Source organism: Microcebus murinus, chromosome 7 (genome assembly GCF_040939455.1).
Source record: "Microcebus murinus isolate Inina chromosome 7, M.murinus_Inina_mat1.0, whole genome shotgun sequence".
NCBI classification, from domain to species: Eukaryota; Metazoa; Chordata; class Mammalia; order Primates; family Cheirogaleidae; genus Microcebus; species Microcebus murinus.
Genome location: NC_134110.1, coordinates 21,665,401 through 21,693,235, shown reverse-complemented (window position 1 = coordinate 21,693,235; position 27,835 = coordinate 21,665,401). Strand labels below are relative to the sequence as shown.

General features: G+C 40.2%; 1 protein-coding gene and 2 non-coding genes across 52 annotated transcripts in view; all 3 read right to left on the bottom strand.

The window, feature by feature from the left end:
- The window catches only part of LOC105868796 (uncharacterized), a 253,234-nt gene that overhangs the window by 50,486 nt on the left and 174,913 nt on the right, over nucleotides 1–27,835 (bottom strand). For 46 of the 50 annotated variants that reach the window (XM_076004850.1, XM_076004848.1, XM_076004872.1 and 43 more), the window contains one exon: nucleotides 12,427–26,909. The gene's annotated coding sequence lies outside the window, so the exon portion shown is untranslated. Of the gene's footprint in view, nucleotides 1–255; nucleotides 26,910–27,835 lie in introns of those variants that run through there. The other 4 variants (XM_076004835.1, XM_076004839.1, XM_076004837.1 and 1 more) reach the window with 1 other exon arrangement.
- Nucleotides 11,223–11,289, bottom strand: LOC142872273 (small nucleolar RNA SNORD109A). The gene has a single exon (XR_012920482.1). It is a non-coding gene; the product is annotated as a small nucleolar RNA SNORD109A (small nucleolar RNA).
- LOC142872272 (small nucleolar RNA SNORD109A) lies at nucleotides 26,155–26,221 on the bottom strand. The gene has a single exon (XR_012920481.1). It is a non-coding gene; the product is annotated as a small nucleolar RNA SNORD109A (small nucleolar RNA).

The following is a 27,835-nucleotide window of genomic DNA, read 5'->3' as shown; positions in this document are numbered from 1 at the left end:
TGGGGGAGTGGGAAAAAAGAGAAAAGATGTTTCCCAGTCCGGGACTTGCGGCATTGCCTCATCCATTGCCTCCCCTGCCAGCCCACCAAATCAGACTCAGCCCTTCAAGGTCAGGAGAAAGGAGAAAAGTCACTTTCCCTGTATGACTAGCTTGAATATGTGGGTGATTGGAATTAAGAAAAAGAGGGCAGAGTCATGTCTACATACAGCTGGCTCCTTTTGAACATCTGATGAGTTTGAAACACAAGGGCTTACCTTTGGCACCAAGACTGCTGCCAACGTACAGGCCTGTGGTTCAGGAAGGAAAATCTTGACCATCTTCTTTAGCATTTGCAGCAATTGACTCCCCCCAGCAGATGCTCCTGCAAAAGTGTGACGAAAGATCTCTGAATGACATATCAACAGCTCCCCCGTAGATACACATCCAGCAACCTCTGAAGTATCTCTCTTAGGCTCACTGATACCTGATGCTCCTCTCAGCCCTCCTAAAGTGCGAACAGGACTCTAGGAACCCTTGGGAGTGGCAGGACATCTCCTAAAGACTGGGATACCTGTACATCCTATTAGGAAGCTTAGAGCGCCATACGGAGGACTTGGAATACCTTGATAATTGACTCCTTCTCGCAAACCACAGGTAACACAAGAAAGAGTGAACTCAGAGCCTAGCATAGTGCCTCCCACTTCAACTCTGTGGTTGATAGCAGACTCGCTCTCACAAGAGTGAGCTAACCCCTTTGTGTCTAAGCAAGGGGCCCAAACACACTAAGCGCTTTAGACAGAAAGTGAAGACCTTAGGTCAGAGATAACTGAATAGGCTCGAACTCCTCTAAGAGGACACAGGACCAGAGCACATATCCACAGCTCTGCCAGGGATCATTCCTTTGACATCACAGAATTTAGTTCCTAATCTAGTCCCAGCACCTCCGGTCCTCTAAAAAGCACCCAGATGAGAAAGGACCAGCAAAAGATCACAAGAAACATGAAGGATCAGAGAGAAAATCACCTCTAAAAGAAAACACTCGATCTCCATCAACTGACACCAACGTACATGATGTGATGAAAGGGTTGGAGGAAGAATTCCGAATACAGTTTGTAGGAAAACTCAACGTAATTGAAGAGAAAATAGAACCCCCCAACATAGAGAAACCACAAGAACAATTCAGGAAATGAATAAAAAGTTCTCCAACGAAATTGAAATAATGCAGAAAAAACAATCAGAAATCCTGGCAGTGGACGAAACATTCAAGGAACTCCAGAATACAGTGGAAAGCCTGAAGAACAGGATGGATCATGCAGCGGAAAGACTCTCAGAGCTGGAAGATTATGCCGATGCACTGTACAAATCAGAGGAAGAAAGGGAACACAGAAACAGAAGATGGGACCAGCGCTTACAAGAAGTGTGGGATTATGTAAAAAGCCGCATCTCAGATTGGTCAGGATTCCGGAAGGGGAAGAGGAATATTCACTAGGGCTGGAAACCTTATTTCACGGAATACTGGAGGAAAATATGCCAGGCCTGGCCAGAAATCTTGATATGCAAATACAAGAAGCACGCAGAACTCCTGGGAGACTCAACGTGAAAAGGCAATAACCTCGTCACGTGGTCATTAGGCTGACCACAGTAAACGTGAAAGAAGCAATCCTCCATGCAGCAAGAGGAAAACAACAAGTAATTGATAAAGGAAAGCCTATCAGACTAACAGCAGACTTCTCATCTGAAACCTTACATGCAAGGACGGATTGGGTGCCTATCCTTAATCTTCTAAAACAGAATAAAGCCCAACTTAAACTCTTTATCCAGCAAAATTAAGTTTCATCTATGAGGGAGAAATACAGACCTTCTTAGACAAGCAATCACTGAAGGAATTTGCAAAGACCAGACCAGCCCTACAGGAGGTTCTCAGACTTGCCGCATACCCCGAACTGGGCAATCGACACTCCTCAAAGTAAAATCTTCAAAGAGGTAAAGGCTAGAACTTGAACCGCACGATGGCTCAAGGAGTAAGACAAAGCGACAAGACTTCACCCAACAATATGAATGGAAATCTTCCTCCAATTTTAATCCTGTCAATAAAAGTAAATGGCTTCAACTGTCCTCTGAAGAGGCATAAACTGCCAGAATGAATAAAAGTCCCACAAGCCTAGTATCTGCGGTCTACAGGAAACACATCTAACCCACAAAGATGCCTTCTGGCCGAAGGTCAAGGGATGGAAAACTATCCTCCAGGCAAACGGAAGTCAAAAGAAAGCAGGGGTAGCTATACTATTTGCGGATAACATAAGCTTTAAAACAGCAAGAGTAAAAAAGGATAAAGACGGCCACTTTATAATGCGAAAGGGAAGATCCAACAAGAAGACTTAACCATCCTTAATTTTTGTGCACCCAATGCAGGAGCACCCAATTACACAAAACAAGCCTTGTCTGATCTAAATAGCATGTTTATAAATACTGCCCTATTAGCAGGGGACTTCAACGCTCCACTGCATGAACTGGATAGGTCCTCCAAACAGAAAATAAGCAAAGAAACAGTGGGCTTAAACAGAGCTCTTGAACAAAACGTTCTGACAGATCTCTGCAGAACATTCCACCCAAATAACGTTGAGTTTACATTCTTTTCAGCAGCCCAAGTTCCTTTTCCAAAATTGATCACATACGAGGCCACAGATCAGACCTCAAAAAATTCAAGAAAATAGAAATTATACCATGTGTCTTCTCTGACCACAGTGGTATAAAATTAGAGTTCAATTGCTATAGAAACACTCGACGCTTCACAAAGTCTTGGAAACTAAGCAATCTGTTATTGAAGAATTATTATTCCAAGGAGGAAATTCACGTGCAAATCAGAGTTTCTCCAAACAAAATGACGACAGAGACACATGTTGCCAAAACCTGTGGGATACAGCAAAAGCATCTCTGAGTGGAACACTAATGGCAATAAATGCTCACATAAAAAAAAAAAAAAGCCTATGTACTGAGAACCAAATTAATAGGCTCGAGGAATGGGAAAACAGAAGAGCAAACCTAGTCCAATCCTAGTAGAAGAAAAGAAATAACTAAGGTCAAAGCAGAACTAAATGAAATTGAGACTAAGAGAATTATGCGGAAGATCAACAAAACCAGAAGCTGGCTTTTTGAAAAGATAGACAAAACTGATAGCCCTCCTGCTAGATTGACAAGAACTCAATGAGCAGGGACTCTGGTAAACTCAATAAGAAATGAAAAAGGAGCAGGCACAACAGTTACCACAGAAATACAAAACGTTTGACTACTATGAAATCTTATATGCCCCAAAACTACATAATGAGGAGGAGGAAATGGACAAATTCCTGCATTCTTACAACTTCCCTAAGTTCACCCAGGAGGTAACAGAATTTCAGAAGAGACCGATGTCAAGCTCACAAATTGGAGCAGTAATTATTAACCTTCCCAAACAGACAAGGCCCGGACTAGATGGCTACACATCAGAGTTTTACCAAACATACGAAGGCGAACTCATAACTATACTACAGAAATTATTTCACAACTTTGGGAATGATGGTATCCTTCCTAACTCATTCTACGAATCCTATATCTCCTTGATACCAAAACTAGGAGAGGACGCAATAAAAAGAGAATATTACAGAGCAATATCCCTCATGAATATAGATGCAAAAATCCTGAACAAAATTTTAGCAAACACAAGTCACCAGCACATCAAAAAAATAATTTACCATGACCAGGTGGGCTTTATTCCAGGGAGGCAATGCTGGTTCAAAATATGTAAGTCTATAAATGCAATTCGCCTCATAGATAAAAACAAGAACGATGATCGTATGATTCCCTCAATAGATGCAGAAAACGTATTTGAGAAAGCCCAACACACTTTTACGATAAAGACTCTTAACAAAATAGGCGTAGGTGGCTCACACCTTAAAATTATCAAATGCGTTTATGACAAACCCACGGCCAATATCATTCTGAGTGGGGACAAAATGAAACCATTCCCACTTCGAACTGGAACTAGACAAGGATGCCCACTATCGCCTCTTCTATTCAACATAATGCTTGAAGTCCTAGCTATAGCAATCAGGCAAGACAGGGATATTAAGGGCATCCAAGTGGGGGCAGATGAGATCAAACTCTCGCTCTTTGCCGATGATACGATATTATACCCAGAACACCCCATGGATTCGTCCAAGAGACTCCTAGGTTTGACAAATGAATTTGGTAAAGTCTCAGGTTACAAATTCTATATACAGAAATTAGAGGCATTCATATATGCCAGGAACTGTCAAGTTGAAACTCAAATCAAAAATGCAATACCTTTTACTATAGCCTCAAAGAAAATTAAATGTCTAGGAATATGTTTGATGAAAGACTTATACAAGGAGGACTATGAAACGCTAAGAAAAGAATTTGTAGAAGATGTAAACAAGTGGAAAAATCTACCTTGTTCATGGATTGGTAGAACCAATATTGTTAAAAGGTCAATATTACCTAAAGAGATCTACAGAATAAATGCAATCCCCATCAAAGTACCACCATCATTAGTTACAGATCCAGGAAAAAGAATTCTTCACTTTGTATGGAACCAGAAAAAACCTCGTATAGCCAAAGCAATCTTAAGTACAAAGAACAAACTGGGAGGCATCAGAATTCCTGACTTCGAGCTGTACTATAAAGCAATAATACTGAAAGCATCCTGGCACTGGCACAAGAACAGAAGCATCGATATTCGGAATGGGACTGAGATTCTAGAGATGAAACCATCTGCATATGGTAACCTAATCTTTGCTAGAGCAGAAAACATTATACATTGGGGAAAATGCAGAGGAATGAATCAGGATCCCTAGCTCTCACCTCTCACAAAAATCCACTCAAGACGGATAACAGACTTAAACCTAAGGCACGAAACCTTAAGAATCCTAGAAGAAGATGTTGGGAAAACCCTTTCAGACATTGGCCTAGGCAAAGAATTCTCGAGGAACACCCCCAAAGCAATCACCGCAGCAACAAAAATAAACAAATGGGACCTGATCAAAATAGAAAGCTGCACAGACAAGGAAACTATCACTGGAGCAAATAGACAACCTACAGAATGGGAGAAAATATTTGCTGTCTACAATTCCAGTAAAGGTCTGATAAATCTAGGATCCATCTAGAACGCAAAAGAATTAACAAGAAAAAAATCAAACAATCCCGTCAAGAAATGGGCAATGGAGATGAACAGAAACTTTTCAAAAGAAGACAGAATAATGGCCTGCAAACATATTTAAAAAAATGCTCCACACCTCTAATCATTAGAGACATGCAAATCAAAAACACCATGAGATATCACCTAACCACAGGGTGATTGGCCTGTATCAAGAAATCCCAAAACAACAAATGCTGGCGAGGATGTGGAGAGACGGGAACACTCTTACATTGCTGGTGGGACTGAAAATTAGCGCGGCCTTTGTGGAAAGGAATTTGGAGATACCTCAAAGTGGTACAAATGGAAATACCATTCGACCCAGCAGTAGGATTGTTGGGCATCTACCCAAAAGAACATAAGACATTCTATTATAAAGATATCTGCACGCGAGTGTTTGTGGCAGTGCAATGCACTGTTGCAGGGACGTGGAGACAGCCCAAGTGCCTGTCGGTTCATGAGTGGATTATTTAAACTTGGTATATGTTCACAATGGAATATTACTCAATTCTTCTAACGAACGGCAGTGAGCTAGCACCGCTTATATATCCTAGATTAAGCCCATTACCCAATGTGAGGTGACACAAGATCAGAACAATGGGCTCCGCATGCGTTCGCCATCAAATTGCTCCTGACTGATCAACATTATTAAGGTGCTCAAATGGTGGTGGTGGTCGTCAGGGATTCGGGGGTTACGGGGATAGACCCACATCTGAGGGATGTGGTGAGCATTGTGGAGGCAAAGGGCATACCTCTAACCCTTGCTTGGGAGAGGCAAAGATATAAAACCTAACCAAAGAAGAAAAGAAAGAACAAAGAATAAATAAATATTAGAAAATAATAAAAGATTCTGTGTACGTTTTAAGGTTTTAAGGTGTATGTTTTAAGGTAAATATGAATTATGTACATAAACTTTATATAGAGCCAATCCAATTCATCTAAATGGGAAAAATGGTCTTTGTGTTAACGTAGAGTTTTATCGTTATTTGCCGCTCACTTTCTGATCTTCAGTGTGGCGTAATTCCAAAATTATTAAGTATGAAATGTCTCATGTCCTTAAGTACTAAGAGTGACAGTTGATATCTCTGACGTTCCGTTTGGCACTTCTTTTTATTGTGAAGGTACATCCTCATTCTTTCAGTTGCACATTTTGGCTTGTGATTACCTTTCACATTTTTAGAGCAATTTTTTCTGAAAGCATGGATAAGTCAAAAATTCATGTTATTTTTAGGTATGTGTTCTGTTGTGGAACAAATGCAGTGCAGACAGCTTGAAATATCAATGAAATGTTTGGGAAGGATGTGGCCAGTGAACACGCAGTACGTCCATGGTTTAAGAAGTTCCGTTGTGGTCATTTTAGTCTTGAAAATGAGCCACATAAATGACCTGATATCAACATGGATAAGAACAGCTGAAAGCTGTAGCAGAAGTGAATCCATCTCAACCTACCTGTGAATTAGCAGCAAAGTTTGACGTCACTATTCCAACAATATTGGACCATTTGAAACAACTTGGCAAGGCAAAGCAGTTGGATAGGTGGGTTTGCATGAGTTAGAGTATCACAAGAGAAATCATCTCCAAGCTTGCCTCTTTACTGTCACTACAGGAAGGCGAACCATTTCCGCACTCTATTGTTGCCTGTGATGAAAAACGGATTGTTATTGACAATTGCAAGCATTTGGCACAATGGTTGGGTAAAGATGGAGCGCCAAAACACAGTCCCAAATATAATATTCACCCTCCAAAATTAAGAGTTTATATTTGGTGGTCCAGTGCTGGTATTATCTGCTACAACTCCCTGAAACTTGGTCAGTCCAGTGGCTGTCTACTGCAACCAATAGGATGAAATAATGAGCATGCTTGCCATTAAGCTCCAAGAGGGGCCATAGAGACAGGCCATTCCTCGTTTTTTATTATTTGAGGATATTACGGGGGTACAAATGTTTAGGTTATGTGTGTTGCCTTTCATCCCATTCCCCCCGCCCCCCGGTGTGAGAGCTCCAAGCGTGACCATCCCCCAGATGGTGTGCATCACACTCATTACGTATGTATATAAACATTTCCTCCTCCCCTTTCGCACCTGCCCGGTGCCCGATAAATATTATTCCTATATGTCCACTTAGGTGTTGATCAGTTAGTGCCAGTTTTCTGGAGAGTATATGTGGTGCTTATTTTTCCATTCTTGGGATACTTCACTGAGTAGGATGGGTTCCAGCTCTATCTAGGAGAACATAGGAGGTGCTACATCGCCATTATTTCTTATGGTTGAATAGTACTCCATCGTGTACATGTGCCACGTTTTGTTAATCCACTCGTGTGTTGATGGGCACTTGCGTTGTGCCCTCGTCTTTGCAGCTGTGAGTTGGGCTGCTACGGACGTTCGAGTGCAGATGTCTTTTTTATGGAGTGTCTTTTGTTCTTTTGGGAGGATGCTTGGGGATGGGATTGCTGCATTGAATGGTAGATCTACCTGTATCGCTTTGCGGTATCTCCATATTGGCTTCTACAGAGGTTGCACTAGTTGCACAAGACAACCCTCGACCACATGTTGCACAAACAGTACTGTTCAAACTATAGCAGCTGGACTTGGAAACTCTCTGTCATCCACCGTATTCACCAGACCTTGCAACAACTGACTACCACTTCTTCCTGGCGTTGGAACACTTCTTGCAAGGAAAAGTATTGATTTCCCAACAAGCTGTGGAAGACTGCTTTTGCAATTTAATCACCACTCGCTCTCCAGGCTTCTTCGCTGCTGGCATAAACAAGCTAGTGTTAAAGGAGAAAACTCTGTCTACAGTTTAGGTGCATACTTAGATTAATGGGACTGCTTCTTGTTTTAGATATAAAACATTACACTTTTGATTCAAAATCTGATGATAGTGAAGACATAGTGACAACTCATTTTTACCTACTGGATTTTTACAAATTTCTCATTTTGCCAATTTAAAATCATTAATAAAAACATTGAAAGTTAAAAAAAATCCCAAATATCATTATTTTAGTGCTCTTTCTATTTACATATCTAGGAGGCGTAAGTATCTTTACCCCATCGTTCTAATACAGTAGTGAAATGATGGTAACCTGAAGATTTGGGTGTTGATTTGACTACGCCTCATTAAAGAAAAATTCATGGACCTAAGTTGCCAGCATTAGCCATTCTAGAAATGATTTCTACAGAAACAGAAGCATGAGTGCATAACGACTAATATATAATGATTATAAATATATGATATCTTGCCATGGCAAAGAAGTTAACACCATTATTCTGAAAACAATAAATGGCTAAAGAAAATGTGGTATCCTTCACATCCACTGAGGGCATCGGTACATATACAGTTTTAGACATGGAGACCTTAAGACCTATAAAACCTCAGGAGATTGCAAATATATAAAACTATCACAATGTCATATGTCAAACCACTATCTCCTCATGAAAAATGAGCCTGGTATGATAGATAGATCATAGATGTAAAGACAGATGAATTGATGGATCCTTGGGTTAGCATGGAAAATTTAATTTCTGTAATAGGGTAAATGATTAAATACATCACTTGTAGAAAGCAGAGAAGAAATGTCAAATATACCTCTGTCTTAAGTAATTTTCTACTCTTCTAATGTGTTCCACTTCTCTACAAAGAACTGATAACACTTGGTACCAACTTAAGCCTGGAAGTTTTCTGTATATTAAGCAAAAGAAGAGAAAATTCAGAAATCAGTATTAAGAGCTAAAACACATTCTGGTTTTAGTGTGTCAGGGTCTCAAAAGGTAAAATATATTTGGATTTACTAGTTGTATGCTATGTAACCTCCAAGGAAATCCTTAAGCAAGCAGTCCATTGTTCTGAATTTTGGCTTTATACCCCATCTAACTTCATCGATGTTACCTCAAATTTTTCTACTGTGCAATGCTTGTGGGCCTCTATTCTCTTAAGATCTATGAGCAACATCTTTGTGTGTGGTGTGAAAATAATCGCAATAAATGTTAATGACTATATTTGCTTTTATGTTCCGTTATATAGCACATGGAACGGGAAGGCATTAGGGCAGCACGGCATTAATTCCCTCTCTGCAAAAGAAGAGATATGTCACTTTCAGTGATCTTGCCAAAAAGTATAAAGAATTAATCCAGTGCCAGACTACATGACCACGTGGGGACAAGTATGAAACATTTAAGGCATGGAGTTGTTTAGCTTGTTTTCATAACAGAAAAAAAAGTGAAGAATTTAAGCATATGAATAAAAATATGTAAATGTGTTCAAAAATATATCGGTAACTTCTCCATGATATGATATGCTAAAATGTCTGCATTAAGGAGAGAATACACTTGACGTATTATGAGGGCATCGATTGTTAAACACCAAGTAATACACAACCTACTTGGCAATATTCTTAAGAAGTATAGTAACTAATATTTGGACTAGTTCAATGGGACATATTAAACTTTCTATTGAAGTGTAATATACACATAGAAAAGTACACAGACTAAAATTGTATCACTCAATTAATTTGCATGATCCCCATATAGCAAGTAACCACACACAGACCAATATGGAAATGTTACATGCATTCAAGAAATTACCCAAAACCATACCAGCAACAATTCAAGAAACTATCCAGAAACAGCTAGATTCTATCTCACATATTTTACGTGCTTTCAAAACCATCATGCAGAGAGATGTGGAAACAACCCAAGTGCCCATCAACACATGTGTGGATTATTAAATGTGGCATATGTATACCATGTAATACTGCTCAACTACAAAACAATGGTGAATTCGCACCTTTTATATTATCCAGGATAGAGATTGAGCCCATCCCTGGAAGTGAAGTATCACAAGGATGGAAAAACAGGCAACACCTATACTCACCATCAAATTACTAGTAACTGACCAACGCTAAGAGGTCCACCTGGTAGTAATACTCATTGGGTGATGATCGGGGACATTAAGGGGTAAACCCACAACTAATGGAAGCAGAACACACTGCATGGGGGAGGGGTACACTTGTAGCCTTGGCTTGGGAGAGGCAAACGCATTACATGTGACCAAAATGTTTGTACCCCCATAATATCTTTAATAAATAAAAAAAAATCATGCAAGAAAATAACTACATGAAACAAAATTTAAAAAGATTGCTACTACATTTTAAAACAGAATTTCATATACGATTTCCCATGTAGCACAAATGAGAAGAAAACTTACACAAGTCAAGGCTCAACTATTAAATTAGAAGCAGAACTATACCACTGTATGACCACGAAGACCTTATGAACCATGAGTCTCAATTCTAAACCCCACAAATAAAGCAGCTGAAGAAAATCTGATAATATTTTATCATGATTTGCTTTCACTATAATAACTTTTTGAGCCAAGACCGATTGCCAAAAATTCTCTTAAACTCGACTTTTTTCCATAAAAGCAGAAAAGAGTTAAAAGAAAAAATAGATATGATAAGATTCAATCGTGTAGGTAATTTGGAGGTAGGTAATTTGGGTCTCAATGAGAAAAAGACATATCATGAAAATATTATCAAATAAACCCCTGAAAATATGAACTCGGAGACTTAAGGACCTGGCAAAGAGCACGTAACAAAATGAACTTCAAGAGTTACTAGTTTAGCTACTCACCCCATTCTCCAAAGAGGAGGACCCCATTCCAGCCTTTCTAACTCGCCAAAACATGACAGGAAAAAAAGAAGAAGAAGAAGAAAAGAAAAGAAAAACAGACAAAATCTTAGAAAACACTGAACAGTAAAAATAACAAAGTGCTAGAGTTTCTGTTTTAATGACAGGTTCTATTGTCATTATTTAATACAGGCATAGTGTTCCCTCAGTATTGGTGTTAACACACCGATGAGATTTTCAGTACACATGACAGTTGCTTGGCCTTTCCTAATGCAATCTTTTAAATTTCCTCATGTCAAGGAAATATGTCACGAACAAAGAGAAAAAACACACATGCTCCCAGTGGTATTATGCTGTCACTGAGAAGCTACCAAATAAGCCAGGCACGGAGAGTCTCACTTGTCTTACTAGAGGGCCACTCGTCTGGAACTCAGATTGACATCTGCAATGTGTCGTTCACCGTCCTCAGATAATTTTGCTCATCATCGATCCAGACAATAACCCTTCCAACAAATTAAGTATTTTCCACAGCCAGGCTTATTGTGTGCAGGCTAATCTAATGCATTACCAAGGAAGACAAGTAAATGTACCGTAGATGTTTGGTTTCGTATCTGCATAATGGAAGTCTCATATACACAGATAGCATCAAGAAAATGACCCTGGATTGTTCTAATAAAATTAGATAAAAATCTGCTGGAATAATTTAAATGAACTTTTAAATCAACTGAAACTTTAAGGAATAAGTGATGTAGTGAAGTAATATATGATATGATTACAATACAAATATGAATCCAAACATCTATGTTCTGAATGTGCCAGAAAAAGATAAAAAAATCAATATTTAGGACACTTAAATTTTACGACAAGATTATCTTCTCTTAATAGAAAATGGCGAAAGGAGAAATAGGTACGCGACTCACAAAATTACGTGGGTTACTTCAAACAGAGATTTAAACAAAGGGAAGAAACAAGAAAGAAGATTGCTTGAACAGGGTCAAAACGTCCATGGGGAAATATATCTCCTGTAAAAAATAGTCTCTTTAAGCCACTGAAGTAATGAACACGTAGACCTTGACATTCTGACTTCACCAGCCACAGATTCACAAAAGAATTTGAAAAGTACCAAAGTGGTTGCTCACCTCTCTTCCCTGAAGTACAACACCTTGTTCTCATTTTGAACCTGTAACAAGGCATCAGATAAATTATAAATGAGGTCATCAACGCGCCAAATTAATTAGAAGTAAAGTGCAACATTGCTTTCTTTATAAGTATGTATCATTCAGACATGCCAGCATCGTAGTCCCCGTGATAAACGTCACAGTTGATCATTTGTCACCTTTGTCATTTCGTTTATTCTCTTGTTTCCTCCCTGAATTCCTTACCCTGCAATTTCCTCTCTAGCAAGCTATCCAAGTAAGTGGCACAGCAGTTACTTCTTCAATGCAGAACTCTAAATTTGTATTCAACCAAAAAGATTTTATGAATGTACTCTGTGGTCTGAAAACGGAAGATGCATGATAGTGGCATTGTGATATCATTGAGGAAGACATACTTTGGACCAGTTCCCAAATGGTCTTCTTAAATTTGTCTTCTTCTGATGGAATAGATGGCCACTCAGCTGCACCTCAACATCCTCTGGTACTTGTGCTTATCCTTGATCCAGACAAGTCCACTTCCTCAAACCACACTACTGCACCTAAGACTTTATCACCTGCATTCAGCCTATAGCAGACACAGCACAGGTGGTCATTTGACTTGACCCTAGTGAAGCTGGCTATAATGGCAACTCCACAATCTTCCCAGGACCGTTCTGTCTGGAGCAATACTTGAAGTGATACTGCAGTGGTACAGTTGTCAATGATGATATATTACTCAGTGTGATGGAAACAAAAATCAGGAGTTAACTGTGAACTTGGATTGTATCCTTTAAAAGACTATGAAAGTACGTCAGGATGTATCTGACATAAACATACAAAGTGAAATTTTTTTCCCATCCGATTGGTTTATAGTCCCTATCCAAAGCAAATATATAAGTTCATATTAGACTCATAGGATCATTACCTCACATGATTCGTTTTTATCTGGCTGGGAGTAATCTTATTTCTATATAGTCCACATCCATGATAGCCAATTGTGCTTCAAGAATCCTTGCCTTCATTAGCATACAAATGCACCAAGATATCTGAGTATTTTCTTATTCAGTCTTCATTATTGTTGCACAAAATACATTTCTCCTCAGAAGCTGTGTAAAGTCTCCCAGTGAAAGAATGCTTGTGTTATTTTTCTGATTTGGCTGACTTTTCAACATCTTCTTACTTTGGTTCAATCCACTATCATTGGCAACAGTAAGAAATATTAACAGCCAGTGATTGAAACTAAGAAATAGACAGACTGGGAAAAATGGTGGGGAAGGGGTGACCTCCTGGCCCTCTGCTCTTAGAGTGGGAAGTGAAGAAAGCAGACAACCACACGGGAGTGAACTGCCCTTCCACAGGGTCAGCTTCGCAAGTCTGCAGGGAATCACCGGGAAACGGGAAAAATATTGGCGGTGAAGAAAGAGGTGCATCGGATAATCTTCTGCAAACCCGGGGAGTCGGAAATCTACATTAGCGAGGGAGCACGTCCACTGTGGGGATTGGCTGGCTGGCCAGCTAGCTGAGGCATTGGTTCTGCCTTGTCCAGGGAGATGCTGCCCCCTCACCAAACTCCACAGCCACGCAGGCAGGGAAGTGCCTGAAGTTGGTGGGAAGGTGTATCCTGACGAGCTGTGTGGAGTGGAGATTGGAGCAGGGAACACTTGGAACTCTCCTGAGTGCTCTACCAATTCAGTTTCAGGTACTGGAGGGTCCAAACCCCGTGGAGGATTCCCTATACCTGAGGATCGAATATGGAGTCTGCCATCTCACCTCAGAATGCTCCAGGACCAGGTCTGGGACGAGGGGGGGGGGGCGATGTTTGTCCTAAAGGAGGCTCTGCCCTTGGATATTGATGAGGTTTTCGCTGGTGAAGGTTAGCTAGAGAGTGCAGATCTCTGCACCTAAACCATTGCGCCTCTGTTAGTTGGCGAAGTAGTGGGCTCAGCGGCGGTTTGGAGACAGCCCACCAAACCCAGCCAGGTTTTGGCCCTGCAGGCACCTTCCACGCTGGTGCTGGGAGAGTGGGCCACCGCCACTCTGTAGCTAAGCGATGCTATGCAGGGTTGCTCTGGAAGCACTCTCAGACCTCCTCCACACTCCAGACTGGTGAATGGGTCTGGCTTCTGGAAGTGGGAAATAAGGAGAGAAACCTGTCTGTTCCTCCTACCCCACCCCAGGCCTTCCCATTCCTGCAGCTTGCATTGGACTCTGAGTTTCAAGGGGAGGAAAGGCAAGAGTGGTGGTTTTAGCGGCTATGTTGCCAGATTGCACTTGGTTGTTTCCCCACAGCACACAGCTGCCGATGCTCTGTGCATAGACAGCAGAACCCGTCTTCGCAAGGCAGAGTTGTGGAGGAAGCTGCTTTTCCAGATGTGACATGGGCAGACATTCCCACCCATATCATCCTGTGCCTTGGTCCCAAATTCTTAGCTCTGAAGGGTCTGACTCCACCCCCGGTGTGAGGGGAGAAAGAGACTGTTCCACCCAAAACAGGTGTCACAAGACTGTCACCTCCGCTTCATTTCACCTCCTTGCTGGCAACTGAAAGGCCGTTCTAGCAGCTTATCAGGACAGCCCATCAAGCTGAGACCCATCTTTACCTCTTTACTGTGGCCTGATAGCTGGTGCCTCCAGCCAAAGGGGAAGCCCCATTCCCGGGAATTGTGGAGGGAGTGGGAATCTGCTGTCTGGGCTAAGATCTGCCGGGGCTGAAGAAGACCCTTGGCGGTGTGGGGTTTTGTGCAGAAGGGACTGACGTCACCAAGGCAGGGGCTGAGTGGCGTGGCAGGTCTGTTTCTGGTCTGGGACCCTCAGTGGTCTCGGGCAGGGCTTCTCCATCTTCCCAGGGATTTAGGCCACATGCCAACTTGATAATCCCCGTCCTTGGAGAGGTAGGGGAATGAGAGTATTCACGTCTTGGTCAGGTAGCTCTAAGAAGTGCCTTTGCCTTTTCCTCAGGCCGGTGGGTTATCTTCCCCTATGACAGGGCAGACTCTGCCCTTGGGGGAGTGGGGAAAAAGAGAAAAGATGTTTCCCAGTCCGGGACTTGCGGCATTGCCTCATCCATTGCCTCCCCTGCCAGCCCACCAAATCAGACTCAGCCCTTCAAGGTCAGGAGAAAGGAGAAAAGTCACTTTCCCTGTATGACTAGCTTGAATATGTGGGTGATTGGAATTAAGAAAAAGAGGGCAGAGTCATGTCTACATACAGCTGGCTCCTTTTGAACATCTGATGAGTTTGAAACACAAGGGCTTACCTTTGGCACCAAGACTGCTGCCAACGTACAGGCCTGTGGTTCAGGAAGGAAAATCTTGACCATCTTCTTTAGCATTTGCAGCAATTGACTCCCCCCCAGCAGATGCTCCTGCAAAAGTGTGACGAAAGATCTCTGAATGACATATCAACAGCTCCCCCGTAGATACACATCCAGCAACCTCTGAAGTATCTCTCTTAGGCTCACTGATACCTGATGCTCCTCTCAGCCCTCCTAAAGTGCGAACAGGACTCTAGGAACCCTTGGGAGTGGCAGGACATCTCCTAAAGACTGGGATACCTGTACATCCTATTAGGAAGCTTAGAGCGCCATACGGAGGACTTGGAATACCTTGATAATTGACTCCTTCTCGCAAACCACAGGTAACACAAGAAAGAGTGAACTCAGAGCCTAGCATAGTGCCTCCCACTTCAACTCTGTGGTTGATAGCAGACTCGCTCTCACAAGAGTGAGCTAACCCCTTTGTGTCTAAGCAAGGGGCCCAAACACACTAAGCGCTTTAGACAGAAAGTGAAGACCTTAGGTCAGAGATAACTGAATAGGCTCGAACTCCTCTAAGATGACACAGGACCAGAGCACATATCCACAGCTCTGCCAGGGATCATTCCTTTGACATCACAGAATTTAGTTCCTAATCTAGTCCCAGCACCTCCGGTCCTCTAAAAAGCACCCAGATGAGAAAGGACCAGCAAAAGATCACAAGAAACATGAAGGATCAGAGAGAAAATCACCTCTAAAAGAAAACACTCGATCTCCATCAACTGACACCAACGTACATGATGTGATGAAAGGGTTGGAGGAAGAATTCCAAATACAGTTTGTAGGAAAACTCAACGTAATTGAAGAGAAAATAGAACCCCCCAACATAGAGAAACCACAAGAACAATTCAGGAAATGAATAAAAAGTTCTCCAACGAAATTGAAATAATGCAGAAAAAACAATCAGAAATCCTGGCAATGGACGAAACATTCAAGGAACTCCAGAATACAGTGGAAAGCCTGAAGAACAGGATGGATCATGCAGCGGAAAGACTCTCAGAGCTGGAAGATTATGCCGATGCACTGTACAAATCAGAGGGAGAAAGGGAACACAGAAACAGAAGATGGGACCAGCGCTTACAAGAAGTGTGGGATTATGTAAAAAGCCGCATCTCAGATTGGTCAGGATTCCGGAAGGGGAAGAGGAATATTCACTAGGGCTGGAAACCTTATTTCACGGAATACTGGAGGAAAATATGCCAGGCCTGGCCAGAAATCTTGATATTCAAATACAAGAAGCACGCAGAACTCCTGGGAGACTCAACGTGAAAAGGCAATCACCTCGTCACGTGGTCATTAGGCTGACCACAGTAAACGTGAAAGAAGCAATCCTCCATGCAGCAAGAGGAAAACAACAAGTAATTGATAAAGGAAAGCCTATCAGACTAACAGCAGACTTCTCATCTGAAACCTTACATGCAAGGACGGATTGGGTGCCTATCCTTAATCTTCTAAAACAGAATAAAGCCCAACTTAAACTCTTTATCCAGCAAAATTAAGTTTCATCTATGAGGGAGAAATACAGACCTTCTTAGACAAGCAATCACTGAAGGAATTTGCAAAGACCAGACCAGCCCTACAGGAGGTTCTCAGACTTGCCGCATACCCCGAACTGGGCAATCGACACTCCTCAAAGTAAAATCTTCAAAGAGGTAAAGGCTAGAACTTGAACCGCACGATGGCTCAAGGAGTAAGACAAAGCGACAAGACTTCACCCAACAATATGAATGGAAATCTTCCTCCAATTTTAATCCTGTCAATAAAAGTAAATGGCTTCAACTGTCCTCTGAAGAGGCATAAACTGCCAGAATGAATAAAAGTCCACAAGCCTAGTATCTGCGGTCTACAGGAAACACATCTAACCCACAAAGATGCCTTCTGGCCGAAGGTCAAGGGATGGAAAACTATCCTCCAGGCAAACGGAAGCCAAAAGAAAGCAGGGGTAGCTATACTATTTGCGGATAACATAAGCTTTAAAACAGCAAGAGTAAAAAAGGATAAAGACGGCCACTTTATAATGCGAAAGGGAAGATCCAACAAGAAGACTTAACCATCCTTAATTTTTGTGCACCCAATGCAGGAGCACCCAATTACACAAAACAAGCCTTGTCTGATCTAAATAGCATGTTTATAAATACTGCCCTATTAGCAGGGGACTTCAACGCTCCACTGAATGAACTGGATAGGTCCTCCAAACAGAAAATAAGCAAAGAAACAGTGGGCTTAAACAGAGCTCTTGAACAAAACGTTCTGACAGATCTCTGCAGAACATTCCACCCAAATAACGTTGAGTTTACATTCTTTTCAGCAGCCCAAGTTCCTTTTCCAAAATTGATCACATACGAGGCCACAGATCAGACCTCAAAAAATTCAAGAAAATAGAAATTATACCATGTGTCTTCTCTGACCATAGTGGTATAAAATTAGAGTTCAATTGCTATAGAAACACTCGACGCTTCACAAAGTCTTGGAAACTAAGCAATCTGTTATTGAAGAATTATTATTCCAAGGAGGAAATTCACGTGCAAATCAGAGTTTCTCCAAACAAAATGACGACAGAGACACATGTTGCCAAAACCTGTGGGATACAGCAAAAGCATCTCTGAGTGGAACACTAATGGCAATAAATGCTCACATAAAAAAAAAAAAGCCTATGTACTGAGAACCAAATTAATAGGCTCGAGGAATGGGAAAACAGAAGAGCAAACCTAGTCCAATCCTAGTAGAAGAAAAGAAATAACTAAGGTCAAAGCAGAACTAAATGAAATTGAGAACAAGAGAATTATACGTAAGATCAACAAAACCAGAAGCTGGCTTTTTTAAAAGATAGACAAAACTGATAGCCCTCCTGCTAGATTGACAAGAACTCAATGAGCAGGGACTCTGGTAAACTCAATAAGAAATGAAAAAGGAGCAGGCACAACAGATACCACAGAAATACAAAACATTACGTTTGACTACTATGAAATCTTATATGCCCCAAAACTACATAATGAGGAGGAGGAAATGGACAAATTCCTGCATTCTTACAACTTTCCTAAGTTCACCCAGGAGGTAACAGAATTTCAGAAGAGACCGATGTCAAGCTCACAAATTGGAGCAGTAATTAGTAACCTCCCCAAACAGACAAGGCCCGGACTAGATCGCTACACATCAGAGTTTTACCAAACATACGAAGGTGAACTCATAACTATACTACAGAAATTATTTCACAACATTGGGAATGATGGTATCCTTCCTAACTCATTCTACAAATCCTATATCTCCTTGATACCAAAACTAGGAGAGGACGCAATAAAAAGAGAATATTACAGAGCAATATCCCTCATGAATATAGATGCAAAATTCCTGAACAAAATTTTAGCAAACACAAGTCGCCAGCACATCAAAAAAATAATTTACCATGACCAGGTGGGCTTTATTCCAGGGAGGCAATGCTGGTTCAAGATATGTAAGTCTATAAATGCAATTCACCTCATAGATAAAAACAAGAACGACGACCGTATGATTCCCTCAATAGATGCAGAAAATGTATTTGAGAAAGCCCAACACACCTTTACGATAAAGACTCTTAACAAAATAGGTGTAGGTGGCTCACACCTTAAAATTATCAAATGCGTTTATGACAAACCCACGGCCAATATCATTCTGAGTGGGGAAAAAATGAAACCATTCCCACTTCGAACTGGAACTAGACAAGGATGCCCACTATCGCCTCTTCTATTCAACATAATGCTTGAAGTCCTCGCTATAGCAATCAGGCAAGACAGGGATATTAAGGGCATCCAAGTGGGGGCAGATGAGATCAAACTCTCGCTCTTTGCCGATGATACGATATTATACCCAGAACACCCCATGGATTCGTCCAAGAGACTCCTAGGTTTGACAAATGAATTTGGTAAAGTCTCAGGTTACAAAATCTATATACAGAAATTAGAGGCATTCATATATGCCAGGAACTGTCAAGTTGAAACTCAAATCAAAAATGCAATACCTTTTACTATAGCCTCAAAGAAAATTAAATATCTAGGAATATGTTTGATGAAAGACTTATACAAGGAGGACTATGAAACGCTAAGAAAAGAATTTGTAGAAGATGTAAACAAGTGGAAAAATCTACCTTGTTCATGGATTGGTAGAACCAATATTGTTAAAAGGTCAATATTACCTAAAGAGATCTACAGAATAAATGCAATCCCCATCAAAGTACCACCATCATTAGTTACAGATCCAGGAAAAAGAATTCTTCACTTTGTATGGAACCAGAAAAAACCTCGTATAGCCAAAGCAATCTTAAGTACAAAGAACAAACTGGGAGGCATCAGAATTCCTGACTTCGAGCTGTACTATAAAGCAATAATACTGAAAGCATCCTGGCACTGGCACAAGAACAGAAGCATCGATATTCGGAATAGGACTGAGATTCTAGAGATGAAACCATCTGCATATGGTAACCTAATCTTTGCTAGAGCAGAAAACATTATACATTGGGGAAAATGCAGAGGAATGAATCAGGATCCCTAGCTCTCACCTCTCACAAAAATCCACTCAAGACGGATAACAGACTTAAACCTAAGGCACTTAAGAATCCTAGAAGAAGATGTTGGGAAAACCCTTTCAGACATTGGCCTAGGCAAAGAATTCTCGAGGAACACCCCCAAAGCAATCACCGCAGCAACAAAAATAAACAAATGGGACCTGATCAAAATAGAAAGCTGCACAGACAAGGAAACTATCACTGGAGCAAATAGACAACCTACAGAATGGGAGAAAATATTTGCTGTCTACAATTCCAGTAAAGGTCTGATAAATCTAGGATCCATCTAGAACGCAAAAGAATTAACAAGAAAAAAAATCAAACAATCCCGTCAAGAAATGGGCAATGGAGATGAACAGAAACTTTTCAAAAGAAGACAGAATAATGGCCTGCAAACATATTTAAAAAAATGCTCCACGCCTCTAATCATTAGAGACATGCAAATCAAAAACACCATGAGATATCACCTAACCACAGGGTGATTGGCCTGTATCAAGAAATCCCAAAACAACAAATGCTGGCGAGGATGTGGAGAGACGGGAACACTCTTACATTGCTGGTGGGACTGAAAATTAGCGCGGCCTTTGTGGAAAGGAATTTGGAGATACCTCAAAGTGGTACAAATGGAAATACCATTCGACCCAGCAGTAGGATTGTTGGGCATCTACCCAAAAGAACATAAGACATTCTATTATAAAGATATCTGCACGCGAGTGTTTGTGGCAGTGCAATGCACTGTTGCAGGGACGTGGAGACAGCCCAAGTGCCTGTCGGTTCATGAGTGGATTATTTAAACTTGGTATATGTTCACAATGGAATATTACTCAATTCTTCTAACGAACGGCAGTGAGCTAGCACCGCTTATATATCCTAGATTAAGCCCATTACCCAATGTGAGGTGACACAAGATCAGAACAATGGGCTCCGCATGCGTTCGCCATCAAATTGCTCCTGACTGATCAACATTATTAAGGTGCTCAAATGGTGGTGGTGGTCGTCAGGGATTCGGGGGTTACGGGGATAGACCCACATCTGAGGGATGTGGTGAGCATTGTGGAGGCAAAGGGCATACCTCTAACCCTTGCTTGGGAGAGGCAAAGATATAAAACCTAACCAAAGAAGAAAAGAAAGAACAAAGAATAAATGAATATTAGAAAATAATAAAAGATTCTGTGTACGTTTTAAGGTTTTAAGGTGTATGTTTTAAGGTAAATATGAATTATGTACATAAACTTTATATAGAGCCAATCCAATTCATCTAAATGGGAAAAATGGTCTTTGTGTTAACGTAGAGTTTTATCGTTATTTGCCGCTCACTTTCTGATCTTCAGTGTGGCGTAATTCCAAAATTATTAAGTATGAAATGTCTCATGTCCTTAAGTACTAAGAGTGACAGTTGATATCTCTGACGTTCCGTTTGGCACTTCTTTTTATTGTGAAGGTACATCCTCATTCTTTCAGTTGCACATTTTGGCTTGTGATTACCTTTCACATTTTTAGAGCAATTTTTTCTGAAAGCATGGATAAGTCAAAAATTCATGTTATTTTTAGGTATGTGTTCTGTTGTGGAACAAATGCAGTGCAGACAGCTTGAAATATCAATGAAATGTTTGGGAAGGATGTGGCCAGTGAACACGCAGTACGTCCATGGTTTAAGAAGTTCCGTTGTGGTCATTTTAGTCTTGAAAATGAGCCACATAAATGACCTGATATCAACATGGATAAGAACAGCTGAAAGCTGTAGCAGAAGTGAATCCATCTCAACCTACCTGTGAATTAGCAGCAAAGTTTGACGTCACTATTCCAACAATATTGGACCATTTGAAACAACTTGGCAAGGCAAAGGAGTTGGATAGGTGGGTTTGCATGAGTTAGAGTATCACAAGAGAAATCATCTCCAAGCTTGCCTCTTTACTGTCACTACAGGAAGGCGAACCATTTCCGCACTCTATTGTTGCCTGTGATGAAAAACGGATTGTTATTGACAATTGCAAGCATTTGGCACAATGGTTGGGTAAAGATGGAGCGCCAAAACACAGTCCCAAATATAATATTCACCCTCCAAAATTAAGAGTTTATATTTGGTGGTCCAGTGCTGGTATTATCTGCTACAACTCCCTGAAACTTGGTCAGTCCAGTGGCTGTCTACTGCAACCAATAGGATGAAATAATGAGCATGCTTGCCATTAAGCTCCAAGAGGGGCCATAGAGACAGGCCATTCCTCGTTTTTTATTATTTGAGGATATTACGGGGGTACAAATGTTTAGGTTATGTGTGTTGCCTTTCATCCCATTCCCCCCGCCCCCCGGTGTGAGAGCTCCAAGCGTGACCATCCCCCAGATGGTGTGCATCACACTCATTACGTATGTATATAAACATTTCCTCCTCCCCTTTCGCACCTGCCCGATGCCCGATAAATATTATTCCTATATGTCCACTTAGGTGTTGATCAGTTAGTGCCAGTTTTCTGGAGAGTATATGTGGTGCTTATTTTTCCATTCTTGGGATACTTCACTGAGTAGGATGGGTTCCAGCTCTATCTAGGAGAACACAGGAGGTGCTACATCGCCATTATTTCTTATGGTTGAATAGTACTCCATCGTGTACATGTGCCACGTTTTGTTAATCCACTCGTGTGTTGATGGGCACTTGCGTTGTGCCCTCGTCTTTGCAGCTGTGAGTTGGGCTGCTACGGACGTTCGAGTGCAGATGTCTTTTTTATGGAGTGTCTTTTGTTCTTTTGGGAGGATGCTTGGGGATGGGATTGCTGCATTGAATGGTAGATCTACCTGTATCGCTTTGCGGTATCTCCATATTGGCTTCTACAGAGGTTGCACTAGTTGCACAAGACAACCCTCGACCACATGTTGCACAAACAATACTGTTCAAACTATAGCAGCTGGACTTGGAAACTCTCTGTCATCCACCGTATTCACCAGACCTTGCAACAACTGACTACCACTTCTTCCTGGCGTTGGAACACTTCTTGCAAGGAAAAGTATTGATTTCCCAACAAGCTGTGGAAGACTGCTTTTGCAATTTAATCACCACTCGCTCTCCAGGCTTCTTCGCTGCTGGCATAAACAAGCTAGTGTTAAAGGAGAAAACTCTGTCTACAGTTTAGGTGCATACTTAGATTAATGGGACTGCTTCTTGTTTTAGATATAAAACATTACACTTTTGATTCAAAATCTGATGATAGTGAAGACATAGTGACAACTCATTTTTACCTACTGGATTTTTACAAATTTCTCATTTTGCCAATTTAAAATCATTAATAAAAACATTGAAAGTTAAAAAAAATCCCAAATATCATTATTTTAGTGCTCTTTCTATTTACATATCTAGGAGGCGTAAGTATCTTTACCCCATCGTTCTAATACAGTAGTGAAATGATGGTAACCTGAAGATTTGGGTGTTGATTTGACTACGCCTCATTAAAGAAAAATTCATGGACCTAAGTTGCCAGCATTAGCCATTCTAGAAATGATTTCTACAGAAACAGAAGCATGAGTGCATAACGACTAATATATAATGATTATAAATATATGATATCTTGCCATGGCAAAGAAGTTAACACCATTATTCTGAAAACAATAAATGGCTAAAGAAAATGTGGTATCCTTCACATCCACTGAGGGCATCGGTACATATACAGTTTTAGACATGGAGACCTTAAGACCTATAAAACCTCAGGAGATTGCAAATATATAAAACTATCACAATGTCATATGTCAAACCACTATCTCCTCATGAAAAATGAGCCTGGTATGATAGATAGATCATAGATGTAAAGACAGATGAATTGATGGATCCTTGGGTTAGCATGGAAAATTTAATTTCTGTAATAGGGTAAATGATTAAATACATCACTTGTAGAAAGCAGAGAAGAAATGTCAAATATACCTCTGTCTTAAGTAATTTTCTACTCTTCTAATGTGTTCCACTTCTCTACAAAGAACTGATAACACTTGGTACCAACTTAAGCCTGGAAGTTTTCTGTATATTAAGCAAAAGAAGAGAAAATTCAGAAATCAGTATTAAGAGCTAAAACACATTCTGGTTTTAGTGTGTCAGGGTCTCAAAAGGTAAAATATATTTGGATTTACTAGTTGTATGCTATGTAACCTCCAAGGAAATCCTTAAGCAAGCAGTCCATTGTTCTGAATTTTGGCTTTATACCCCATCTAACTTCATCGATGTTACCTCAAATTTTTCTACTGTGCAATGCTTGTGGGCCTCTATTCTCTTAAGATCTATGAGCAACATCTTTGTGTGTGGTGTGAAAATAATCGCAATAAATGTTAATGACTATATTTGCTTTTATGTTCCGTTATATAGCACATGGAACGGGAAGGCATTAGGGCAGCACGGCATTAATTCCCTCTCTGCAAAAGAAGAGATATGTCACTTTCAGTGATCTTGCCAAAAAGTATAAAGAATTAATCCAGTGCCAGACTACATGACCACGTGGGGACAAGTATGAAACATTTAAGGCATGGAGTTGTTTAGCTTGTTTTCATAACAGAAAAAAAAGTGAAGAATTTAAGCATATGAATAAAAATATGTAAATGTGTTCAAAAATATATCGGTAACTTCTCCATGATATGATATGCTAAAATGTCTGCATTAAGGAGAGAATACACTTGACGTATTATGAGGGCATCGATTGTTAAACACCAAGTAATACACAACCTACTTGGCAATATTCTTAAGAAGTATAGTAACTAATATTTGGACTAGTTCAATGGGACATATTAAACTTTCTATTGAAGTGTAATATACACATAGAAAAGTACACAGACTAAAATTGTATCACTCAATTAATTTGCATGATCCCCATATAGCAAGTAACCACACACAGACCAATATGGAAATGTTACATGCATTCAAGAAATTACCCAAAACCATACCAGCAACAATTCAAGAAACTATCCAGAAACAGCTAGATTCTATCTCACATATTTTACGTGCTTTCAAAACCATCATGCAGAGAGATGTGGAAACAACCCAAGTGCCCATCAACACATGTGTGGATTATTAAATGTGGCATATGTATACCATGTAATACTGCTCAACTACAAAACAATGGTGAATTCGCACCTTTTATATTATCCAGGATAGAGATTGAGCCCATCCCTGGAAGTGAAGTATCACAAGGATGGAAAAACAGGCAACACCTATACTCACCATCAAATTACTAGTAACTGACCAACGCTAAGAGGTCCACCTGGTAGTAATACTCATTGGGTGATGATCGGGGACATTAAGGGGTAAACCCACAACTAATGGAAGCAGAACACACTGCATGGGGGAGGGGTACACTTGTAGCCTTGGCTTGGGAGAGGCAAACGCATTACATGTGACCAAAATGTTTGTACCCCCATAATATCTTTAATAAATAAAAAAAAATCATGCAAGAAAATAACTACATGAAACAAAATTTAAAAAGATTGCTACTACATTTTAAAACAGAATTTCATATACGATTTCCCATGTAGCACAAATGAGAAGAAAACTTACACAAGTCAAGGCTCAACTATTAAATTAGAAGCAGAACTATACCACTGTATGACCACGAAGACCTTATGAACCATGAGTCTCAATTCTAAACCCCACAAATAAAGCAGCTGAAGAAAATCTGATAATATTTTATCATGATTTGCTTTCACTATAATAACTTTTTGAGCCAAGACCGATTGCCAAAAATTCTCTTAAACTCGACTTTTTTCCATAAAAGCAGAAAAGAGTTAAAAGAAAAAATAGATATGATAAGATTCAATCGTGTAGGTAATTTGGAGGTAGGTAATTTGGGTCTCAATGAGAAAAAGACATATCATGAAAATATTATCAAATAAACCCCTGAAAATATGAACTCGGAGACTTAAGGACCTGGCAAAGAGCACGTAACAAAATGAACTTCAAGAGTTACTAGTTTAGCTACTCACCCCATTCTCCAAAGAGGAGGACCCCATTCCAGCCTTTCTAACTCGCCAAAACATGACAGGAAAAAAAGAAGAAGAAGAAGAAAAGAAAAGAAAAACAGACAAAATCTTAGAAAACACTGAACAGTAAAAATAACAAAGTGCTAGAGTTTCTGTTTTAATGACAGGTTCTATTGTCATTATTTAATACAGGCATAGTGTTCCCTCAGTATTGGTGTTAACACACCGATGAGATTTTCAGTACACATGACAGTTGCTTGGCCTTTCCTAATGCAATCTTTTAAATTTCCTCATGTCAAGGAAATATGTCACGAACAAAGAGAAAAAACACACATGCTCCCAGTGGTATTATGCTGTCACTGAGAAGCTACCAAATAAGCCAGGCACGGAGAGTCTCACTTGTCTTACTAGAGGGCCACTCGTCTGGAACTCAGATTGACATCTGCAATGTGTCGTTCACCGTCCTCAGATAATTTTGCTCATCATCGATCCAGACAATAACCCTTCCAACAAATTAAGTATTTTCCACAGCCAGGCTTATTGTGTGCAGGCTAATCTAATGCATTACCAAGGAAGACAAGTAAATGTACCGTAGATGTTTGGTTTCGTATCTGCATAATGGAAGTCTCATATACACAGATAGCATCAAGAAAATGACCCTGGATTGTTCTAATAAAATTAGATAAAAATCTGCTGGAATAATTTAAATGAACTTTTAAATCAACTGAAACTTTAAGGAATAAGTGATGTAGTGAAGTAATATATGATATGATTACAATACAAATATGAATCCAAACATCTATGTTCTGAATGTGCCAGAAAAAGATAAAAAAATCAATATTTAGGACACTTAAATTTTACGACAAGATTATCTTCTCTTAATAGAAAATGGCGAAAGGAGAAATAGGTACGCGACTCACAAAATTACGTGGGTTACTTCAAACAGAGATTTAAACAAAGGGAAGAAACAAGAAAGAAGATTGCTTGAACAGGGTCAAAACGTCCATGGGGAAATATATCTCCTGTAAAAAATAGTCTCTTTAAGCCACTGAAGTAATGAACACGTAGACCTTGACATTCTGACTTCACCAGCCACAGATTCACAAAAGAATTTGAAAAGTACCAAAGTGGTTGCTCACCTCTCTTCCCTGAAGTACAACACCTTGTTCTCATTTTGAACCTGTAACAAGGCATCAGATAAATTATAAATGAGGTCATCAACGCGCCAAATTAATTAGAAGTAAAGTGCAACATTGCTTTCTTTATAAGTATGTATCATTCAGACATGCCAGCATCGTAGTCCCCGTGATAAACGTCACAGTTGATCATTTGTCACCTTTGTCATTTCGTTTATTCTCTTGTTTCCTCCCTGAATTCCTTACCCTGCAATTTCCTCTCTAGCAAGCTATCCAAGTAAGTGGCACAGCAGTTACTTCTTCAATGCAGAACTCTAAATTTGTATTCAACCAAAAAGATTTTATGAATGTACTCTGTGGTCTGAAAACGGAAGATGCATGATAGTGGCATTGTGATATCATTGAGGAAGACATACTTTGGACCAGTTCCCAAATGGTCTTCTTAAATTTGTCTTCTTCTGATGGAATAGATGGCCACTCAGCTGCACCTCAACATCCTCTGGTACTTGTGCTTATCCTTGATCCAGACAAGTCCACTTCCTCAAACCACACTACTGCACCTAAGACTTTATCACCTGCATTCAGCCTATAGCAGACACAGCACAGGTGGTCATTTGACTTGACCCTAGTGAAGCTGGCTATAATGGCAACTCCACAATCTTCCCAGGACCGTTCTGTCTGGAGCAATACTTGAAGTGATACTGCAGTGGTACAGTTGTCAATGATGATATATTACTCAGTGTGATGGAAACAAAAATCAGGAGTTAACTGTGAACTTGGATTGTATCCTTTAAAAGACTATGAAAGTACGTCAGGATGTATCTGACATAAACATACAAAGTGAAATTTTTTTCCCATCCGATTGGTTTATAGTCCCTATCCAAAGCAAATATATAAGTTCATATTAGACTCATAGGATCATTACCTCACATGATTCGTTTTTATCTGGCTGGGAGTAATCTTATTTCTA